We start from the raw sequence: 20,931 nt of genomic DNA, 5'->3' as shown, positions 1-20,931 counted from the left end.
TCCATCCAGCTATACTTGCATTGATATAGACGATTTGAGCCTTTGAATTTACTTACTACAAAACAAGCTATGTTCTCCTATATATTTCCTTGGGCTCGCTTTACAAAAGAAAAACAAACTACTCCTCTTGATGTGGTCAGAGCGAAGTACTAATAGGCACAGAAACAACAAGAATATCTTTCATTCATTTCATCTGTATGGTATGACACGACCTCTTTTTGCTCCCCATTTTGTTGGAACTGAGGCCTCTGTCTACCGGCCCGAAAGGAGGGTCTCATGCTTGTAAACTAGCATATATCTTGCACAGAATGAACCTTCCTTCAGTCACAAGAGAAGCACTATCAGGGTCTGAATGAATGGAAAACACAATCAACACTTCATATCAAAGTCAACCAACGTTTATCATATAGAGCAAAATCTTCATTCTAATTTGATTAGCAAACCTTCCCTCGAGTTATATGCTTTCTAATCACTCTCCTATGCTGGTTACTTTTCTTTCAAACATTATGTCGTTGCAGGTCCTCGCCCTTTAGGTTGAAGGAGATGTGTACTCGACTTCCTTTAAGTAAGTGGTGGCCCATAATAGTAGAGATGTATAACAACAGTAGCTTAACCAAAGGGATAGACTTGAACTCTTCCACACCCCCTTGCCAGAGGTTTTAAGAGAACAACCTTTTGGGGATACCAATTCCACCCATTCGCAGCAAAGGAACTAGCACTTTCTTAAGCTTTCCACCGTTCTTGCTTATTCCCCTTACTTACCCAATGAAAGATATAGATTGGAAATTGGAAGATGGTCGTCCATAGTTATCTTGTTGAAAATACCATCCCTTACTCATCAAAACATTGGAAGCGACTTGAGATATCTTTTGGGAAGAGAGAATAACTATAGATGCTCGATATGCATATTGATCAATCGATCTCCGCATCCTGCCAGTTCGCTAAGTAGACTCACTCTACCGAGGGGCAGAAGAAGATCAAGCCGATAAGGGGAAGCGCTGAGAAAAATCTCTCTCTTATCTAAATATAAGAGCATGCTTTATCTCTATGCACACAGAAAAAGTGGATCTTGTGATGATGGAAATGGTACGTATGTGGACCACTTTGGCTCCGCCCAAAAGCCCCTGAGCCGACTATCTCCTGGCACAACCAAAGCATTTCCTCGCCCGAGGGCTGCTCAAAGCTAACTTGAATCCGAACAGCTTGCTGCCTCTCCGAAACCTTCACCAGCTTGTGTATCCTTGTAAGGTCGCGGACCCGGCGTAAGAACGAGAAACGTGAGTCTAGCATGACATAAACCCAAACCCCGGCACTTTTGATACTTCTCATCTCAGGACAAATCACAGAAGAGGTAAGGCGCTATAGCCAGTGAAGGAACGGGAAAGAAGAATCAGTGGAATTGACCAATAATTTATACCATTACGACTTTGAATAATCGCTAATAGCTGACACCAATGGAATATTTTTGGACCCTAAGGCTCACGTTGACTCCGTCCTTTATTAAATAGCCAAGTCGTCGTGAATAAGTGTACGATCCATCACACAAACGTCCCTAAACCTCAGTAAGCCTTTCTAGATGATGCATTTCCCTTCTTATCTATCGATGTATTCATCTGAGGCCACAGGGAGGTATATATCTACGAGTGGTTTATATAAAGGAGGGTCCTGATAAGAATGCTGTTCGGAAAAGGCGAAACAAGTTGTGTTGACTGAGGCTCAGAATACGTTCTTGCACCACTCCTTTCAAACACACATACCCTTTCTTCTCACAAATGTGAAATTCCGGAACTCTGTGTGTAATTGTTGCAACAACGATAGGGACTCTGCCGAGGGCTCCCCGGTAGGTTCTAGTCTCTCTTTATACTGCGACAGGAGCAAGGCGTAATGGGATGTGTTGTATGTTGATCAAGGAGGTGCTGCATTGGCTGTAGCTGCAAGAGGTCTTGAGACAGAAATTATGCCATTATTGCTTCTTTCATTTAAAAGCTTGAGTCGGTTCTATCTAGCTAAGTTATTCAATAAAGTAGATCGAAGTGTGTGATGCTTGTGAGTTTGGCAACTACTATATACGGCATTTATAACAATACTTGATACTTGATTTATGACTTCCTGTACCTAGACCCACACCTACTTTGAATTTCACTTAACGGAGCAGCGGATCCAATAAAAAGGGACTACATTCCAATCCTACTTACCAGAATAAATAGTTGTATGGCATTCAAACCCCACCTTCATGGTTGTATTCTAATTAGCTGGAAATGTAAGACCTAAGCTTCTCAACAGGCATTCACTCAACAAAGCACTTAATGAGTTTTCTAATGGCTTGAAAGACTACTATGTTTCTTTTAAGCTTAGTTGCAAAAGAAAAGCAAAGGGGAATGCGGGTCCATTTCATAACGCTTACGGTGATAAAGAAAAGTAACTCCCATCCGCGTGAGAGGCATCGCTACCGGGCCGGGCCTCGATTCCTTTCCTTGTCTCCATTCTGATTGATTCGCTTTTTTGCGCAAGCACTTGGTTCGCCCCTTACTATAACCATCCCACTCAATCTTTTACACCGATGTTTCGTACTCTCTCGACCAGGTCATCATAAGAAAATACTGCCAAATATTTCCGAAATGAGAGAAGGAGGGAAGGCGCGCTACAACTAACTGCTGAAAAACGCAAGATTAGCGCTAAGAAGCAACCCTTGTTTAAGTACTAGCGTCCCACCCCAGCGTTCTTGTACTTAAAAATACTCTCCCCCGCTTGCTGCTCGCCTCAGTCAGACGTGGCTTATGCAGTGGTCGGCATTCCTATGTGCTCCAACTGATCCCCACTGGAGATTATATGAGGGGTCTTGGAAACTGTCGTGACGCTTTGGTGACGAAGGTCACCGGCGTGACTATGGAAGGATTCCGTGGTAGTCTCTGACTCCCTCCAACTCAATCAATATCAAGAACATGTCGTGAGCATGGGGTTTGGTTAGGCTTGGTTGAGTTTGTAAGAAAAGATAGTAGGTTGAGGGGCTTCATTGATTAGTAAACCTACGGTGCTGGTAAGGTCGGGACCGTGGTCGTCCGTCTACGCTTTGCCGGCCGATAAGATCACTGAGATTGACCAGCCAGCTGGGTAGGTTTGGCTATTCTTTTCTATTGAAAAGGAGTCAGCTGTCTGCGCGAGTCACCTTCCTTAGGCTCCGAGTCACCTTCTTCTAAGCTCCGCTGGACGACACGACATTCTCGTTCTATAGGCCGACCGTACTTGTGATGGTTCCCCAGGATCCGATAAATCCACTTAGGTCTATGTTGCCGCGATATTGTTCTATGGAAGCGGGTGGGCTGCTTTTTAGAGGTTCGGCCCGGTTTTTCATTAAAAAAATCAAAAAGGTGGGGAGGGATTGACCTTTCTAACGCATATTCTGTCGTACCGGCATGGCCCCACTGATTTGTTTTCGATCGGAGCATCAAGCAGCGCAACCCGGTTCTACTTGACTAAGCCCCATGCTCGTCCAAGGAGGGAGTTTGCTTTACCCAACTCCCCTTTTTGATAACAAGGCAAAAACCTCCAACCCGATGTTCATGAGTTTCGAATGAAGAATGAAGAGTGCCCTGCCCCTCTTTTTTTCCTAAATCTTGGATTTGGAAGTTGGTAAAGACCCACCCCTTGTTTAAGTCAGAATGAGTCCCCGAGACATTGGCTTCCGCCAATAGTGAACTATTAAGGATCGCATCCCGCGCATATTCTACATTATAGCCTAAAACTAATTCAGCTTCCGCTTCTGGGAGATCAGACGGAGCTCGATTAGTTTCTGCTAGATGAGGAATAAGGAACATAACCAATATGGGGAACAAGGGAATACCAGACCATATCTGCTTTTGCGCCATGACAATCTCACTCGAATTACAGGGACCTACACATATTAGTACAGTATACCGGCGTCCTCGGCCGGAACCACACGTGCAAGTTTCCCTGCATGCGGCTCATCCGTGCTTTTATCCGAGGCGCTGCCTGCGACTCTGCATGGGAGAAGAGGGATGAACTGCAAACTTTCGTGTTCAGAGCATTGCATTGTCTAAGGGAGTAGGGTGAGTAAGCTGCGCCTACCAAGCTAAGCTTTCGTCGAAAAGGCGTCACTGCTTCCTTTTCGGCGCCCGCCCTTTATTTAGATGTTGGAGCAAGGCAAGCCCAAGGAAAGTCTAGGTTGGCGCTCCATCTCGGCCGACATCCTGCTCTCGAGAGGGTGTGGTCCTTGAGCGAACTAGTCATGTGCTGTGTTGCCCCAATGCAGGGGCATTTGGTGAGGAGCTATGGTCCGGTGGTTGACAAGCCACTGATCGGAGGCGACTAGACTGGAGTGCTTTCATCAAATGATGCATGTGGGCTGAGCCATTCCCATCCCAAGTGGTGGCCTGATTCGGCCTGGCCTGGTCGAAAAGAGATTCTAAATCTAGAATATGCACACCGAGAATAGATATCTATGTTAGCTAGCGGGTGCGGGCTTTCCCCTGGTAGTCCCGCTGCGTCCTCTGATAGTCCGTCTTGTCTCATCTTTCTTTGGCTATACTTGTAGCCAGCCATATTAGCTCCACATTCCACCCTTTTTGATTTCTGACGAAAAAGGCAGTCATCAGTCGCCCCCTTTCCTATTTAGCTTTGCTTGCTGCCTATTATGAGAATAGGTCCTAGTTCAAGCGGCCCGCCTTTCATCATCATCTATACCAGCTGCCATGCACGATCCCATAGGAACGATTTCATCGCCCTAAGAAGCAGAACGCGCCATCACCTACAGCCCTTTCCTTTGCCGGGGACTTTCACGAAATGAAAACGGGCGGCATCATCGTATGCTCGACATTAGTTGCCCTGGTGTATATCCCGGAGTACTCCTATGGCCGATCTTTCACCCATACATGAAGGCCTTGGCCCCGTCCCGTGTGGAGAATGCCCCCCTTACGGCACGACTTAGTCTGTTATTTTATTTTGTCAGAGTGGATTCGGACCGCCACTTCTCTGAAAGCATGGTTCTTGCCTCCCTCTCTGCTCCCTCCTTGGAGCTCGTCCATTCATTGGGTGATCCCTTGCTCTCATGTTCGAGTGTTTGCTCGTCGTTTAGGACGGTGAGTGACATTTTTGTTCATTGCAGTCGCCTCCGGGGTTCTTCGCACCTGGGTAGTACCAGGACCCTTGTGCCCCGAACTGCACTGCCTGCCCTATGACCCAAAACTCAAAACGAGCCTTGCGACGAGATGCGGACATTCTTCATGCTGCGGTTCCCTCCAGTCCGTTCCCGGGTTGGGTTAGGGGAAGATCCGAGCGATTGCCTTCGCGGATCCAAACGTGCTCACAAGGCGCACAATAAGAATAAGACCAATAGAGACTTCATAAGGGACCATTTGAGCTGCAGATCGTAATGATCCTAGAAAGGCATATTTTGAATATAGAGGACATTCCCAACATTCCACGAGAATATCATACCCAACTATGAACCGTACGAGCACATCCTCTGTCACCCCCACCGCTCTTACGGCTCTATACCCCAACCGAACTTGCTCTGGCCCTGGGTCCTCCCGCATCTCTTCCTCGGTAAGCGGACCATGGAAGCTCGGGAGTATCCGCTTGGGACTGATAGAAATCAGCATATCTTTTCCCTCCTGACCCCTATACAAATCTAGTGGAAGTTCGGTCGCGTCGGAGACATCTTTATCTGATTTTGAGGCTTCGTCGTCCGGCTCCTCCAAAATTATGTTAGGATCGGCTAGCTCAGCCTCATCATCTGAAAAGAAAACAAAGACAAAACAGATTTGTTTCAATGACATATCTAATCAGACTGAAATTGATGTCGAAGACACAATCATTCACATCAATTGAAGCAGGCAGGAAGGGCGCGGAAGCTACCATTTAACGAATGCAATGCAACCAAGGTAGCTTGCTTACTCTCCATCTAGCGTGCGTTCGAGGCAAGGAAGGAGGCATTGGAAAGACTAGACCATACACATTAATTAATACAAGAAAGAGGCATTCGGGAAGTGACTAGTCGCTTCTGGCGAAGCTTAACAAAGGCCGACTACTACATAGAGACAACTACTACCAGTCATGAGCGATAGTGAAGCCGTCAGAGGCAGAAGCTGTCGCTTGACGGACGAAGCCGAGCCGATACGATAGGCGGGCGAAGTGAGCGAGACCAAGATGGGCCAGACATGGAGTGGCGAAGGGGGCCTACTATACATATATGTGATTAGTAAGCGATTCAAGACATCGAACGAAAAATCAAGTGAACTAATGAACAGTGTGATTGATCAGACAAGTACCAAGGAGCAAGAAAACGTATGCACTTTAGCAAGGGATGAGCACGAAATCTGTTGCTTGTTCTTTCGGTAGCCTTCTTTCATTTCCGAATTTGCTTGCGAGCAGTCCTTGCATTAGTATGAGTTCGTTGACCGCGTAAGGGCGATCCATCTTAATGACGAATTCCACGACAACGAGAAATAGAAATTAATCATTCGATGTCTGCTCGTTCTCCCCTCTTCAATTCCCAATGAACAACATGATCTTGAGCTATCATTTGTTCAATTTGGTCGATCTGATACTTAGTTAACTCATTCATCTTGATGTTCCCACTGATACCTAATCGATAACGAAGCTGAATGGCTTTTTTCGGTCCAATTCCATCCATTTTTGTTGAGGCAATTCTTACTTGTTCATTGGGAAGTGATCTAGCTCTTGAGATATATGACATTCTTTATCCTTATCTTTTCCTGGTCTTCTCAGCTGGAATCTACAATCTACACCTCTCCAAACACAAATGCAATATCTTGAGTACCCGGAACCATGTTCAGTGCTGCAAAAGCGCAGCTGTAGCCCCTTAGAATCTTTGGCTCCTCGTTTTTATTCAATTATGAAATGACTCATTTTGATGGAGATTTGTAGCATCATTCAAGTAAATACAAATTGAGATCGTAGAAACATGAGCTTGTGATATAGCTACACCTAATTCCAGACCGGTTAATGCTAGAACTATAAATAAGGGACCAAGATCTCCTATGAAATAGAAAATATTATTCAAAAAAGCATAGTCCAAGCAAACCCACTTAAAATCTTTACTAAACTATGATCGGACACCATATTAGCAAATAAACGTATTCCTAAGCTTAATGCACGAAAACAATAAGAGATTAGCTCAAGGAGTACTAAGAAAGGTGCTAACGGCAGTGGGACTCCTGCAGGTAATAAGAAGCTAAAAAAATGAAGCCCATGTCTTTGAAATCCAATGATAGTAATGCCTATAAAAATGGAAAATGAAAGAGCCAAAGTAATGAGAAAATGACTTGTCACTGTGAAGCTAAAGGGTATCATACCCTGGGGATTACGAAATAACGAAAAAGTAAAAGTGACCGAGATGCGAGGGAAAAACTTCTGTTTCACATTTCTAGAAAGACCACCTATTTGTTTGTTTACCAGGTTCAACACGAAATCATAAAGAAGCTCGACCAAGGATTGCCATGCATTTGGCACTAACTTTCCACCTCCCTTTTTTCGTAACAACAAAAAAAAGAAAAACGACCAAAACGACAGTGAGCAGCATATACAAGTCTTCATTTGTAAATGATAAATATAAGTTGGCCACATGAAGATCAATTATTGGGATAATGGCAAATTGATCCAATGGGGTTTCCAAAAAAAGCGGATTCAGAGCACTTACTGGGCTACCCGGCTGGAAGTCTTCGGGCTTCCATGTTTCATTAGAAAGATGAACCACGCCTCTGTTCCAAGTGAAGCTTTCATGCCCCTTGAAATGTAAATCTATGAAAGTCTCCCTTAGACTCCTGGGAGAATCCGGGCCCAGAAACTGGTCACAAAACTCGGTCACATTGTATGACGCTGGCAAAACCAATTTAGCCTACTACATGTATGATTCTATCATTTTTGTGATTTCTGAAAACAAAGCGTCTCTATTTTCGGGATCTATTCCATATATTTGGAACAGGAGGTCCCTGTCTTTCAAGGTAGGTGTCTCCACCCCCTCCAAAAGCTGGTTCACAAGCTGCGGATCCATCGTAGGATGGAAAAAATCTCTAATAAAAGAATGGACGTGACAGACGCTTTGTACAGTTTTTATTGTTAAATCGAAATTTTCCATCTCCAGGTAACTCCATCTTTTTCAGCTCTGCTCCCGAAAAGAGAAAGGAAAGGAGACTGAGATAGGGGTTGCCCTTGGTTTTTCCAAGGAAAGCCTGATTTAGCATGTAACGTGAACATGAGCGGACACCCACACAATCTCGATTTGAAGAAAAAGTACCATACCATTGTCGTTTTTAGGGCGAAAAAGAATGGGTCATCTTTGTCAATTGATAACTGAGTGAGAGAAGAAAATCACGTTCTTAAAGCGGTCGGTTCGCCGGATTCACAACCTTCCCCTATTGGCCGGCTGCCCGTGAAACACATAGGCTCCTATCGCATTTATCGATCGAGAATGGTCTCATCACAGAAACACTTTCTATATGTTATTTCGAAATTCGAAGAAGCAAGCAAGTTTATAGGGCATATAGTTGTTTTTTGTAGGGCGAGCCAAGATCTTATCTTATTTGCAGGTCGTATAAATGAAATGATTGGAAAAATCATATAGAATTTGGAGGTGCGTAGTGTCTTACGGGACTGGCTCACAATACAACAATTATCGCTACTGATTCCAGATAGAATGTTGATACCGGTGAAAAAGCACTTCTTTCTATGTATAGGGCAGTGAACTAAAAAAGTGTCCTTTCTCGATACATAACATTGTATAAGTCAACCCAAGTCGCTTCTTCATCTCCGGGAATCCGGTAAGGTACTTTTGGAACACCAATGGGCATATTAGATTAATATTATTATATTTCAGTAAGAAAACTACACTTTAATATATAAATATAAGAATGGAAGAGAAAGAAAGAACCTGAGAAGAGCTTAGTTGGAACTCTTTACCGGGATCATAGGGGCTATGCTCCCCTCTCTCTGTCTTAGTCCCAGCCAATGGCATAGCAACACCTACTCTTCCTTCTGATGCAGCCTTCCTGGATCCATAATTTGGCTTCCTCATTTATTGATTGCTTGCAATCGCCACAACACCATTGAGTGAGCGTCATAGAATCCTCAAGGCGTGAAGTAGAAGTTCTTCGAACCTTGATTGTGTGTGTTCGTGCCCACTCCAATAGAGCATTTGGCCCTGTGAGCTTTGACTACGATAGCTACCTATGTCAATCAGTATAGCCACTAGAGGGATTGGCATAGGTATATTCCTTCTCAGACAGTACATTAAGACAAACACGGTTCACAAGGTGGATTTTCTATCTATTAGTTGACTACGGAGCTTCCTCATCGTGACCTATCTATATGTGAAAAGCTCTCCACCAGAATCTTCCTAGTAGTAAGTCGTGGGTTACAAGCTGTCCCTTCCTCAAACCACCCCGCAATAGATATAGGGTTTACCAACCTCAGGCATGGACATAGACACTAGATCATTTTGATCGAGGACCCATTTTTGGAATAAAAAGGATTGAGACCAGACGTAGTCAATCGAAAGGTCGTGCTTTCGAGAAAGACTTGTGTTCTATAGGAACAGCTGCCTATGTTCACTTGGCTGCCCTACCTGTCCCAGAACCGCTGTGAAGCATCCATTCTATTCAATTAGAAATAGCATCTATAACTAGTAGTAGACGGTTGCTTAGAGGTCTCACAGGTCCTGCTTAAGCGAAAATGTAGTTGTGGAAGCAGTCTTGCCCACTTTGCCTTACGCTCATAGAGATCTATAAGTATCCCTCTTATCTAAGTAGGTAAGTACGCTCGGCCCAGTACTAAACTTTAGCAATTAAGCCAGAGTCCTTCTTTTCATGAATGTTCAGGAAGAAGAGAATCCCTAAGTTAGAATTTAATGCCATCCCATTTCCTAAAGAAAGAGATTTCCAATATATGTGAATCACGAAAGAACCAATGCTGTAACTTGCTTCATCCGGCATTCTAAGTAATCAATGAGATTTTCTTCCTCGAGAACAAAAAGCTACACGAGGAGAGCCTTGTTTACTGATATGTTACTAAAAGACCAGAGGTGATGGCCTCTGAATTGCAGGGTATGGAAAGTGGGTGTTAATCAACAAGATTATCTACATTTGCGGAAACCACTACTGGAATAAAGTTAGATCTTTATTTCATTTCAAGGAAAAGTTTCAGGGTTTAGCCACCACTCAGACAGTAGTGAAAAATAAAACTAACTCTAGGCGAAAGTGCATGGAGGATCTGTGATTCCTCCTACCTTATGAGCCCTTACGAAATGCCATTTTGAATGATGGACAAATCATGGGTGTCGGCAGTCTAGTCAGAGCATTTTGGAGCGCCTGAGCGGGAAAAGTAGAATGACCCGTCCCGAGGGGGAGGGAACAAACGGGCAATTGAACACCATAGGGCACAAATGAATCGCCAGTAATGACCTGTATATATCAGGCAAGAGGTGCTACTCCGACCCGGAATCCTGCGTGATGGTTGGTCACCTTACCAATAATCTTCTTAATGTTGGAGAAAATGAGGATCATTGACTTAAATTGGAATTGATACCTAGACTAATTGGTTCTAGCTTGCCACCCCAGAAGGCAACATATACACAAGTATAGACTATAGGTAACACTGTAGGGTACAACCTTGGGTAGTCTTAGGGTTTCCCAAGATATGATATGATCGGGTTATTTATTAGAATTGGAAATAGCTAGACGAATAAGTAGGCTTTAAAAGGACGAATAAAGTAGGCCTTCTAACTCAAAGTACTCCAGCTTAAGGAAAGACATGCAACATTGGTGATCAACGTATGGAATTTCCGCTATTTCGTTCCGGGAAAACACTTGTTTTTTCACGTTTTTCCTTCGCTGTTCTTTCTTGGATTTTTTTGTTGATGATTCTTCCCCTTAAAAAAAGCTTTTCCCTATAAAAAATATGTGGCCCTTTTCTTTCCCGAAAAGGCATTCATTGTTCGTTCTGTGCCAGGAACCAGATTTGAACTGGTGACATGAGGATTTTCAATCCTCTGCTCTACCAACTGAGCTATCCTGACTATTTATTGTGCATCATCCTAGTAGAGTACTTGTATCTATGTCAATTAAAGGGACTAAAAAAGAAAAAAGTATTCTCAAATTGGACTTAGTAAATATCAGGATAATGATATGGATTTTGATCCAACGGATAATGCAAATCAAAAAATCAAGCCCGCCTATAAATGAAATAAATGAAAGTGAAAGTTCAGTATGAACTGGTAGAGCGAGAGCAGCTAGTTTAGAAGGAAAAGAAAAGGGTGCCTACTCAGTGGTAAGTTAGGTCATTCCTTTCTGGCTATCAGAAAAGAGTATGATCGAGGGTCCCATAAGGCAAAGGGAAGGTGCTCCCCCGACCTACTACCCTCGGAGAGATTCCTACGGTTTTCTTTAAAAAAATAATAGATAGGTGGGAAAGTGGTATGAATATGGGGTTCGAAGTCGCCTGAAAGAACCTTTCTCATTCGCAAAGCTAAACAAAGTAGAGAAAAGGGGGGTCATCCCATTGGCCAGACTAAGCATCAAGCCAGCCAAGAAGTCAAAGCGAAGAAGGAGTGACTCGCATGAGTCAACACTTACTACTCAGGTCCGGTATATATATCTCAAATTCGAATATAAAAATGTTAATGTTATGATTTCGGTATTGTTGAAACTGGCTTTCACATGAATAACCCCTTTTGTTGTTCTACGTGCACTCTTCCGTAAACTAAAACGGGCATTCCTACGCAAACTAATAAGCACTTTCTTACGTGAACCTATTTTTGTTATAGCTTTGCTAATCTTTGATGGCCATCTGTACTTGTGAAAATAGATAGAGCCGTCTCACGCATCACGGCTTACTTGTGATCTAGATCTGCATCCTGATAAGGTGCATCCCGTTAAATGATCTTATGTAAAACTTATCACCACAGATAATAAACAGGGCAGAGTTTTGAAAAGTACAACTCGATCTTTCACCTCAGCTTATGGTGGTGACTTTACCTATTTTGGAATTTCTATATGTCATCATACCTTTTAGGATCATAACCATCCTCATCTTGTAAAGTTTCTATGGCGAAAACTGTAGGTGGGTGACCCTGACGATTGCACCAAGACTGGTATCAGAGTCCCTCGGTAATCAAAATCATAGAGGCCAAAGTTGCTAATGTATCTGCAAAAGAAGAGCTATAGGAAGTAGCAAGGAATGCCACATGAACCATAAGCTAGAATACTGGTATCAAGAGATGTTATTACAGGTACAACCCTATTTTCGTCACTGTATAGAGGCATTCGAGGTTTCATAGACAAAGGTTAGATAGATGGAAAAAAGCTAGGTTAGATAGTAAGAACTTGGTAATTGAGGGTTGGCCAAAGCAGGATCTATGGTTCGGTTGCTTTTCTTCTCCTGATTTTCTGATCCAAATGCCATTTCATTGTTTTTCTGACTGGAATTCCAGAAAGAAAACTAGGAGAAATTGACTGGAAATGATTATCCCATTTGTTGCTTTCCCAACCGGAACAACAAACTAGTAGGAAAGGATCTGTTATTTTGGAGTTCTGTCCCAACCTTCATTCAATTATCCGGGCTCCCCTTCGGCTTGAAGAAGACCGCTTTCCCTTTCTTTTCTTCCCTGGAACCCAGCATAAGTTATAGGGTGCCCTGAGGGTAGACCCAGCAATTTGTCAATCTATACACATCATAAGTTATATCTCGGCTAGGTCAATCAGTTGAGGGAAGGCCGAAGTAGTTCTGGTTTCGGAAATCAAGGCAGATAAGCTATGGTGTCCTATAATCCTCTCCCCCGAAGGGTTGTTAGATTACCAAGTCCGCAAGGAATGGGAAATAGGACCTTTAAATCAATGCAAGTAAGGGCTGATTAACCTAAAGAAAAGAGTGCATGCATCAGAAAACACTTTTATTTGATTCTAATTCTCGTATCAATAAGATCATATCGGGATCCATCTATGAAAGATCTCTATTGCATCAATAAAACAAACCCCTATATATATATATATATATATCCCTTTTTGGTATAGAAAGTTCCAGCCAATTCCAATAGCTTGTGATAGAGTCAAGGGTGCGATTACCCTTGAATTTCAGCTCACACTTTCGGAAAGCTCGATAGTATCGTATTCCGCTCGTATGCTCTCGTTATGTAATAGAATACCTTTTATCGTTCATCAAGTGAACATAGCCCTTTCGTAGTCTATGCCCCTTTATTCTTAAGTGGGGGAATCCCCTGAAAGCCGGTGATCGAGTGAGTTTTTTCCAGGAAGCTAGTTCTTTAGGGCTTAAATGCGCCGCTTGTCGGCTGTGAAAAGTATACCTTTCCTTTCCCACCTGTTTTCGGTGCCTTCTTTATGCTCTTTCCTAAGGAAGCAAGAGGAAGAGTGAGGGTCGACATGCAAAGAATGGCTTGAGTGAAAGCTGGAGTGGCACAGGACAGATTGAAAGCAAAGGGAATAGCTCATACGGAAAGAAACATATATAGTCAATGAAATTCTAAAGATAGCCGTAATAAGCGATATGATAAAAGATTCAGAATGAATGAATAGAATCTAATAACATCGGGTTCCCGTGAAAAAATGGGATTGGGGGAGTAGTTCCCCTCTAGGCAATCCTAAAAGTTCTTCTACCTTCGATCCCGTGGTAAGCCTTTCAAGTTTCCAGCCAGTAGACAAGAAATTCAGTAAGTAATAGAAACGGGATAGCCATCATAAAAGGGAAATCTCAATCAGTACTTCTTTTTTGGAAAGCGAGGTTGAGTTATATGAAACTAAGGCAAGAAGACGAAAATATGTTCACGTTACCAATTCCGTCTCGTCTGATCTTTTATTGCTTTTGTTTTTTCTCTCGTGCCCTTCTGGGCGGTACAAAGAACTAATGTAGGGGTTGCCGCTCCTTAGTTCATCTCTCGGTAGAACAAGGCACCTATGCGGTGGGTTCGACTCCCGCAGGAGCGTACATTACCAATCGATTTGGTACTTTTCTTGATTCAGAGTTCTTGCTGTCCATTACGGATCCTTTAGCTATGTAAAGCCATCAAGCAGTAGACCAGCAAGGGTTTTTCTGTCTCGGTATTCGTTCTTGAATCAGTGACTGAGAGTAAGGGCTAGTGATCCATCTAATCACTAAAGGTGGGGCATCTTTCTTTTCGTAGTAAGCAACTCTATTGAGAATCTAGTTTCTTGATCGAAGTAAAGAAGAATTTTAGTTCCTCTTTAGGCGAGCTACTTTGTTCCTATTCTCCGATTCTGAATAGGAGAAGGTAGTAATGAACCCAAAATACTTCGCTAAGGTTCAACCGTTTCACTACGGTTTTCTTCCAATTTCTTCTAAGGAATTCTGATCAACAGAAAAAAAATCTAAGCGAAGGCACCTTTCTCTGTATGAAAAAAGGAAGAAGATGCTGCTTCGGCTTCCGTTTCTAGCTCTGCTTGAGCTGCTTCGTCTGTTTCTCTTGATGTGGGAGTCGGTCTTTTGAGATCTCTTCTCTCACTTTCGGAGCACAGTTGGTCCTCAATTTGAAAACCGACAAAGGTGATTTCTTCCTTATTCACGCCTTGATGCACCTTTTTCGTGTTCAATCTCGCCTGAGAGCAGTGCATCGATACAACATAGTTATTATTCTTACCCTTCAAAAGATCGGGAAAGGTCATTCTAGGCTCTTTATCAGATGTCTCATTCCATCCTTTACCTTGTGCCATGCATGATTCCTAGATCGATTGAATGATCAATTCGAACTTTAGGAACATAGTCCCTTTGGCCACACATGAAAAGGTTCATTGTTTTATTTGAAGTAGTGAAACTAATCAACCAAGCGAAGCAAAAGAGATACAAGTAGTGATTATTATTAAAAGATTGGAATGCTATTAGGCATAACGAGACGCTAGCTCACATTGGCATCTTTCAACCTTTCGGATAACTTGTCTCCATACTAACCAAGAAGAGCAGGGCGGTTTTACTACCATTAGCGAGTAGTTCCCTCTCCATTTTGCAATACAAATATAAGATCACTATTATTACGAGTGGTGAAAGCGAAAGCAATAGTCGCGTACTGGAATCCCAGTAAAGAAGAGTGATTTTCGTCAGAAAGAACAAAAGCTGGAGGAATGCGATCCAGAAAAAAACGGAAACATTGCACTTTTTTTCGTTTGCAAGTAGTTGAAGAGGGAATCCACTACCAAAAGGGAAAGAGTTCAGCTGCCCCGATTTCTCGAAGGGTAAGTAGAAAATAAGAAGTCTCTTGAGCAGTGAGGAGCACAACGATTTGTGCTCCGAGCGATAGAGGTCAAAGGTGCTACTAAAAGGGGGCAATGAGATAACAGCTTGAAACAATAGGAGAGAAGTGGTAGCTTCATGTCGGGGTGAACTGAAACATCTTAGCCGTAAAAAACCTTCCCTTTTCAAGTCCTTGCTATCCCTCTCGCTCTACCCAACTATCTATAATGGGGCAGAGAAGGATAAGCAAAGTAGGCGCACGAATATTTATTAATTAAGAGTTTTCGAGACTTCATTCTCTTTTTAGTTTTGACTCTGGGTCCGGTACAGGTTGACGCGGAGGATAGGGATGGGAAAAGAAGCCCTAGCTTTGGGAAAGACCAGATCATAACATGAATTTCGGGGCATACTTAGTAGATGCAGATCTAGGTACTCTTTCTTCCCCAGATGGGGAATGGGCCAAGCCGATCCGTTGTTGGCTCTGAAAGTGCATTTGCTAGTTCGAAAGAAGCTGAATCCGGGTGCAAATGGGATTCAAAATGATTCTTATGTTTCGTAGCATGCTGCGCAGACTCACTTGGTAAATAGCCTTCCCTAAAAGAGGCAAGGTGCTCACACATGAAATTCCCTTTTGAAGGATATCCTATTTGACTTTTATGCCATACTTGGGCAAAGCCATCGAGACTATATCCATCACTAGGAAGAAGAGAAGCGAAGCCATAATTTCTTTAGGATAAGCCTGAGATATCTAGTACAGTAACAGTGGTCGAATTGCTGCATAGCCCCCCCTAATACGAATTTGGCAAATCCTCATTCTAAAGTTAGCGCACCATCGAGGTAAGTAAATATTAGTAGGCACATAGGCAGCCCGTTGCAAGGAAGGAAAGAGCAAGTGCTAGGCTAAGTGCTCGAGTTACAGTTGTTGACTCGGAATTGTAAGCCGAAGAAGCATTCCCGTGACCTGGCCGTATGAATGGTTTCTTTCTCAATACCAGAGCTAAATAATTAGGCATCAAAATTCAAAGAAGGTTTGCCTTCACTTCAACCTTAACCATTGACGGAAGATTCATACCTATGAATATTCCCCTCCTCATTTGCTGAAAGCACTTCCTATAGCGAACCAGGCAAGGAACATATCGAGTAGGCTAGTACCAATTCCTCCACATCAACAGCAAAATAGGCATATGAATCTTAAGTAGGAAATTCCTTCATCTCAGATGAGGTAGGTAATCTACCATAATTTATTTCCATTTCCAGGTAAGATGAGCGGAGACGAGTTTATCAGCATCGATACCCCCACGCATCATGGCCGGTTCCCTCAGGGGTAGAAACTTAGGTTGGAGAAAGATCCCGTTGATCTTCGGGCTGGCCCTTGCCTATTGAAAGTATGGTGTCTCATAAATGCTTTGTTAATGCCTCTTATTCGTAGGATCGGTCCAAAGCGCGGCTGAGTTGACGTTGATAGACTTGTGCGTGCTCTGCCGCTCATAACCTTTTTTTATCCCATCGATCGAATCGAGGAGGTCAAGTTTCGAGAGCAGAGCCTCTCGCTTCTGATTATCAGTCATATCATCGTCAAGCAGAACGCGCAGGGAAGGAATCGTCGAGTTCACTGGGAAGAATGGCATCCATGCCAACGACTAAGGAGAAGGGGACCAGTGGCTAAACAGATTGACATCCGATAAGCCCAGAGAGCCTCAAGAAGGCGATCTAGCCAGTCTCCTCCGACTCAAAAGTGTTTGTAGCTATGGTATGGGTCTGGTCTGAAGACCAATGGGTCAAAAAAGGGGATATCCTCTTCTTTGGCTACACCAACTAATGTAGTAGATTGCGTTCCCGGAGGACACTTTCTCCATTTCGTCAGTACTGGTAACAACGGATCTTGACCTCGTTTCTTTTTCTTGTTATTTGACTTCTTGGAATGGAATTCTTCTCATGATAGTCACACAAGCAAAGGAGAAGAGGATGGGTCCTGAGGGAACTCTTTTTCTTCTATTCTAAGTTTTGATTGCACGAGCAGCATAACAACATAACCGTTTTGTGTAAGGAAGTAAGGAAAGACTCCTTTCTGAAATTGAAGGACTTAATTAGCCTGTCGTATATAACAAATAATGAGTCTCAAAGAGAGTTTCCAATGGGTTACATCAAGTTCAATTCCCAGTATGCGAAATCAGTAAACACGAATATCTGTATATAAGAAACTTCTATTCCAATCCACAATCGGTCCAACAAGGCAACTGTCGTCAACTAGATCAATCAGGAATAAGCAATATGTCGTACCCTATCTGTCATATTTGATTTTCGGTAAAGGGTACACACGACTTTCTTTTTACTTATTCAATTCTCTGTCTTGCTAAACACAAATCCTTCTTTTCTTGTATAGACGAAATAAAAACGGGAACTAAGTAGGTTTCGACCCATTAAAGGAGTCAATGGCACGCACACAAAGCAGGAGGAAATCGGTACCCCGCGAGGCTGGCGAAGTCAGCACAAGAAGTAGGCGGAGTAGAGGCAGCAGTTGCGGGCTCAAGTGCGGCTAAATCGCAATCAATATTCCTGTCTGGGGTTGGCGGAGTTGGTAGAAAGCACGGTTGGCGATAAGCTGGTACTAGTTTCATTCTTTCTATTCCAAAAAAAATCCAATACCCGGAACTGGTAAATCAAACAATGTAGGCACACGTTGGCACATTTCTGTAAATAAGAGATGTCTCATCCGGTTGAGCTGTCGCAATCAGTCTTTCTCTTCCTTTCTTAGTAGCAGATCCAACATGACTGTATTAAACCTTAAGCAATCAGGGTTAAGCTAGCTCATTGCCTGAAAGTGGAGCTCGTATTATACACCTTGACCCCCACATTTTTTGAATCCTTCCTCCATATATATTGTTATATAAGATAAGTCCCATAACTGCCTCATTCAGATCGATTCCAGTCGCCGCTATGGTCACATCAATCCGTTATGGCTCGGACCCTCTTAGCAGCTGGATCCCTCGGGAAGCCATAGTAGGGATTACGTCAATACATTCTTAGGCGAGCAGTGGGTTATATCACCCCTATTTTGTTTTTGACCTTCTGTCTTTTTAGGCATGGGACCAAACCAAGGTTGATCGAAGTTGAACATTCCTATGGAACTCCCCTTCAGACGACTTCTCTGCGCTTGCCCAGCACCTTTCGTTTTATGGACCAGGACAAATTTCACCTCAGACCATGGTCAAGTCATAACTGACTAGATAACGTTCTCTCAAGGACCTGCAAAACTCTCTAATGCGGATGATCAAACATTGCTTCAGATGTGTATGAGAAGGAAGCGTCTCACAGGACTCTTAGATAGAAACCAGCATAGTCTATGAATTAGCATGAACAGTTTATTAAACTTGGTTGCACTCGTAAAGCGAGCGTGAAGAGAGCTGCGAAAGAAGCCCACGGAACGGAGCGGTTATTTTTCCTGACTAGCAAGTGGACAGGCTCAGATGGCGTAGCTGATGTGTCATGCTAGGTATCTTTTATTGGCCAAGTCAGGCAGGATAGTCAAGTAAGAAAATAGACCATAAGCCATCCTTTATCTTTTTTTCTAAGAAAGGAACAATAAATAGGTCATAGTTTCCTTGCAACTGCCCTAAGAGTTGTTCTTCTATCATCTGCGAGAGTTTACTTTGCTGTCGATGCAGGCAATAATAGATAGATTTCTGTACATAGTTGGGACCAAGCTAAGAAAGAAATAATAAATGGATTCCTCCCCCTTTAGCATATGCTTATGTAGCACTCCTATTTTGAATAAGCTTATGGGCAAATACTAGAAAATGCTTTTCTCCATTCGGAGATTTATATTCTGTCTCCTTATTTTTGAAAATAAGTTTTTAAGCAAGTGAGCAAGCCATACCATTCATCCTCCACCTCCTCGTCCATGAAGTCCGTTGACTTTCTTTTTCCGGTAAAGGCAGCATATGCCCTAAGAGCCTATTTTTCCACATCAAGAGGATAGTCCCACACACAACCCCAAAAGAATAAACTGGATGGACCCCTATTCGCGCGCCTATGGACCGATGGTTCCCAACCAGTAACTAGAGCCCCCCCTATGGACCACTCCTATGTAACTCCAACAGAAAAGGGAGACATAATATAAATAGAATATTATGGGCTTGCTCACCCTAAGCAACTAAAGGAAACTCGTATAGAAATACAGGTTTTGCTTCCGCATAAGAAAGGTCGCTACAAAGCTGGATCACAGCAGTTCTCTCCTCTAGAGTGTAAAATCATGGATGGAGCTTGATGCAGCAGCCACTAGATTCCTACCTTTAGTGCTTGCCAATGGATGGTCCTTCTTTCCCTTCCGATACAAAAAATGATTTATTGGCCTTCTCACTAGTGGTCTCAATCCTTGACTCCAGTATGTATCTCATATCAGGTGCCCTACTCCTTTTTATAGATAGATGCGTCTGGAGACTAATAACGCTTGTGATCTCTTTCTTTTTCTATTGGTTAAGGAATGCTAATAATGAAATAACTGATAGAGCTGCTAATAGATTTGATGTCCCTCTTGATATCCATTCTCATTGGACGTTTTGACTTAGTAGCTATGTGATTTTTCACTTTGATTCGCGTACTTTATTTCTTCTTTCACTACTTCCTTTGGTCTCTCTTCTTCGGGCCCTGTATTGGGAACCATTCTTTTCCCGGTTCCCGTTAGAATAGCATTCCTTCCATTCTGCCAACCAACCATATCTCTTATCCCTAGCTCGGCTCTTTTAGAACCAATTTCCATCTTTCCACTGACAGCTGCGAAGAGCTCCCCTTCACTAGGTATGGTTGTTTTTGGTTCATGATGGTGGTCTAGGAGAACCCGAAACTAGAGCACACACAGGATATGCATTTTTTTTCTATGGTTTGTGATTGTTGCAACCACCTGTCTCTCTTTTTTTTACTTTATCAGATATTTCATAAAACGAACTCTCTATGGATCCCCACCACAGAAGGGCAACAAGAGCTAATGGACTCAGTTAGGGCAACAGATGATAACGACTCATCAGGTTCGAACTGACATTATTTATATACTAAGACCTATATTCCATGAAGGAGTCGCGAAACTTCTGTTAGGTTCTTATCTGAGATTCCGTCTATACGGAGCATATGTTGGTTTAGAATTGCTCGGGAATTCATTGATAGTGACTTTTGAAGTTCTAGGTTTTCTTGTCTACTCCTCTTTTTTCTCGATTGAGCTGCTTTCCCTCATTCTACTCGTCCAGCCCTCTTCACGAACTTGTACAATCAATGCCACAAAGATAGCAAACTCGACTATCGAATATATAAGGAAAGGGGCGATAGTTTGGCACCAGATATCCGAGGGTGTGGAAAGAGCAGCCGTGAAAAGCGGAAAAACCATCAAAAAACGACGATTGCTCGTGAAGGTTTCCACAGAAAGACCCCTTGGTTCTGGCAAACAGATCACAATTACAGGTACCTGGGAGCATACCGATGGAATGGACAAAATACGAACAGTTAACATAATATAGTCATAGATCTTAGGTTGTAACTTGATCATGAGCGAATTTGTTGATGTTGCACCCACGAAGTATGGAAAGTGCCAAACATTGGGAACTACCCGAGGAGGAGTTCGGAGCAGGAATAAGGAGAAGCGAGAACCACTTAAATGGAGGATTCTATTGTATTTCTGCCTTTGTTCCCCATAGCAACTGGGGATCGAAAAGC

General features: G+C 43.0%; 1 non-coding gene and 1 pseudogene across 1 annotated transcript; both read right to left on the bottom strand.

The window, feature by feature from the left end:
• Positions 1-6,849: 6,849 nt before the first annotated feature.
• The window catches only part of LOC123139232 (ATP synthase subunit a-like), a 50,163-nt pseudogene continuing 36,081 nt past the window's right edge, over positions 6,850-20,931 (bottom strand).
• Positions 10,978-11,050, bottom strand: TRNAF-GAA (transfer RNA phenylalanine (anticodon GAA)). Its single transcript has one exon. It is a non-coding gene; the product is annotated as a tRNA-Phe (tRNA).

The sequence above is a fragment of the Triticum aestivum genome, chromosome 6B (assembly GCF_018294505.1).
Source record: "Triticum aestivum cultivar Chinese Spring chromosome 6B, IWGSC CS RefSeq v2.1, whole genome shotgun sequence".
NCBI lineage: Eukaryota > Viridiplantae > Streptophyta > Magnoliopsida > Poales > Poaceae > Triticum > Triticum aestivum.
This window is presented reverse-complemented; position numbering and strand designations above follow the sequence as displayed.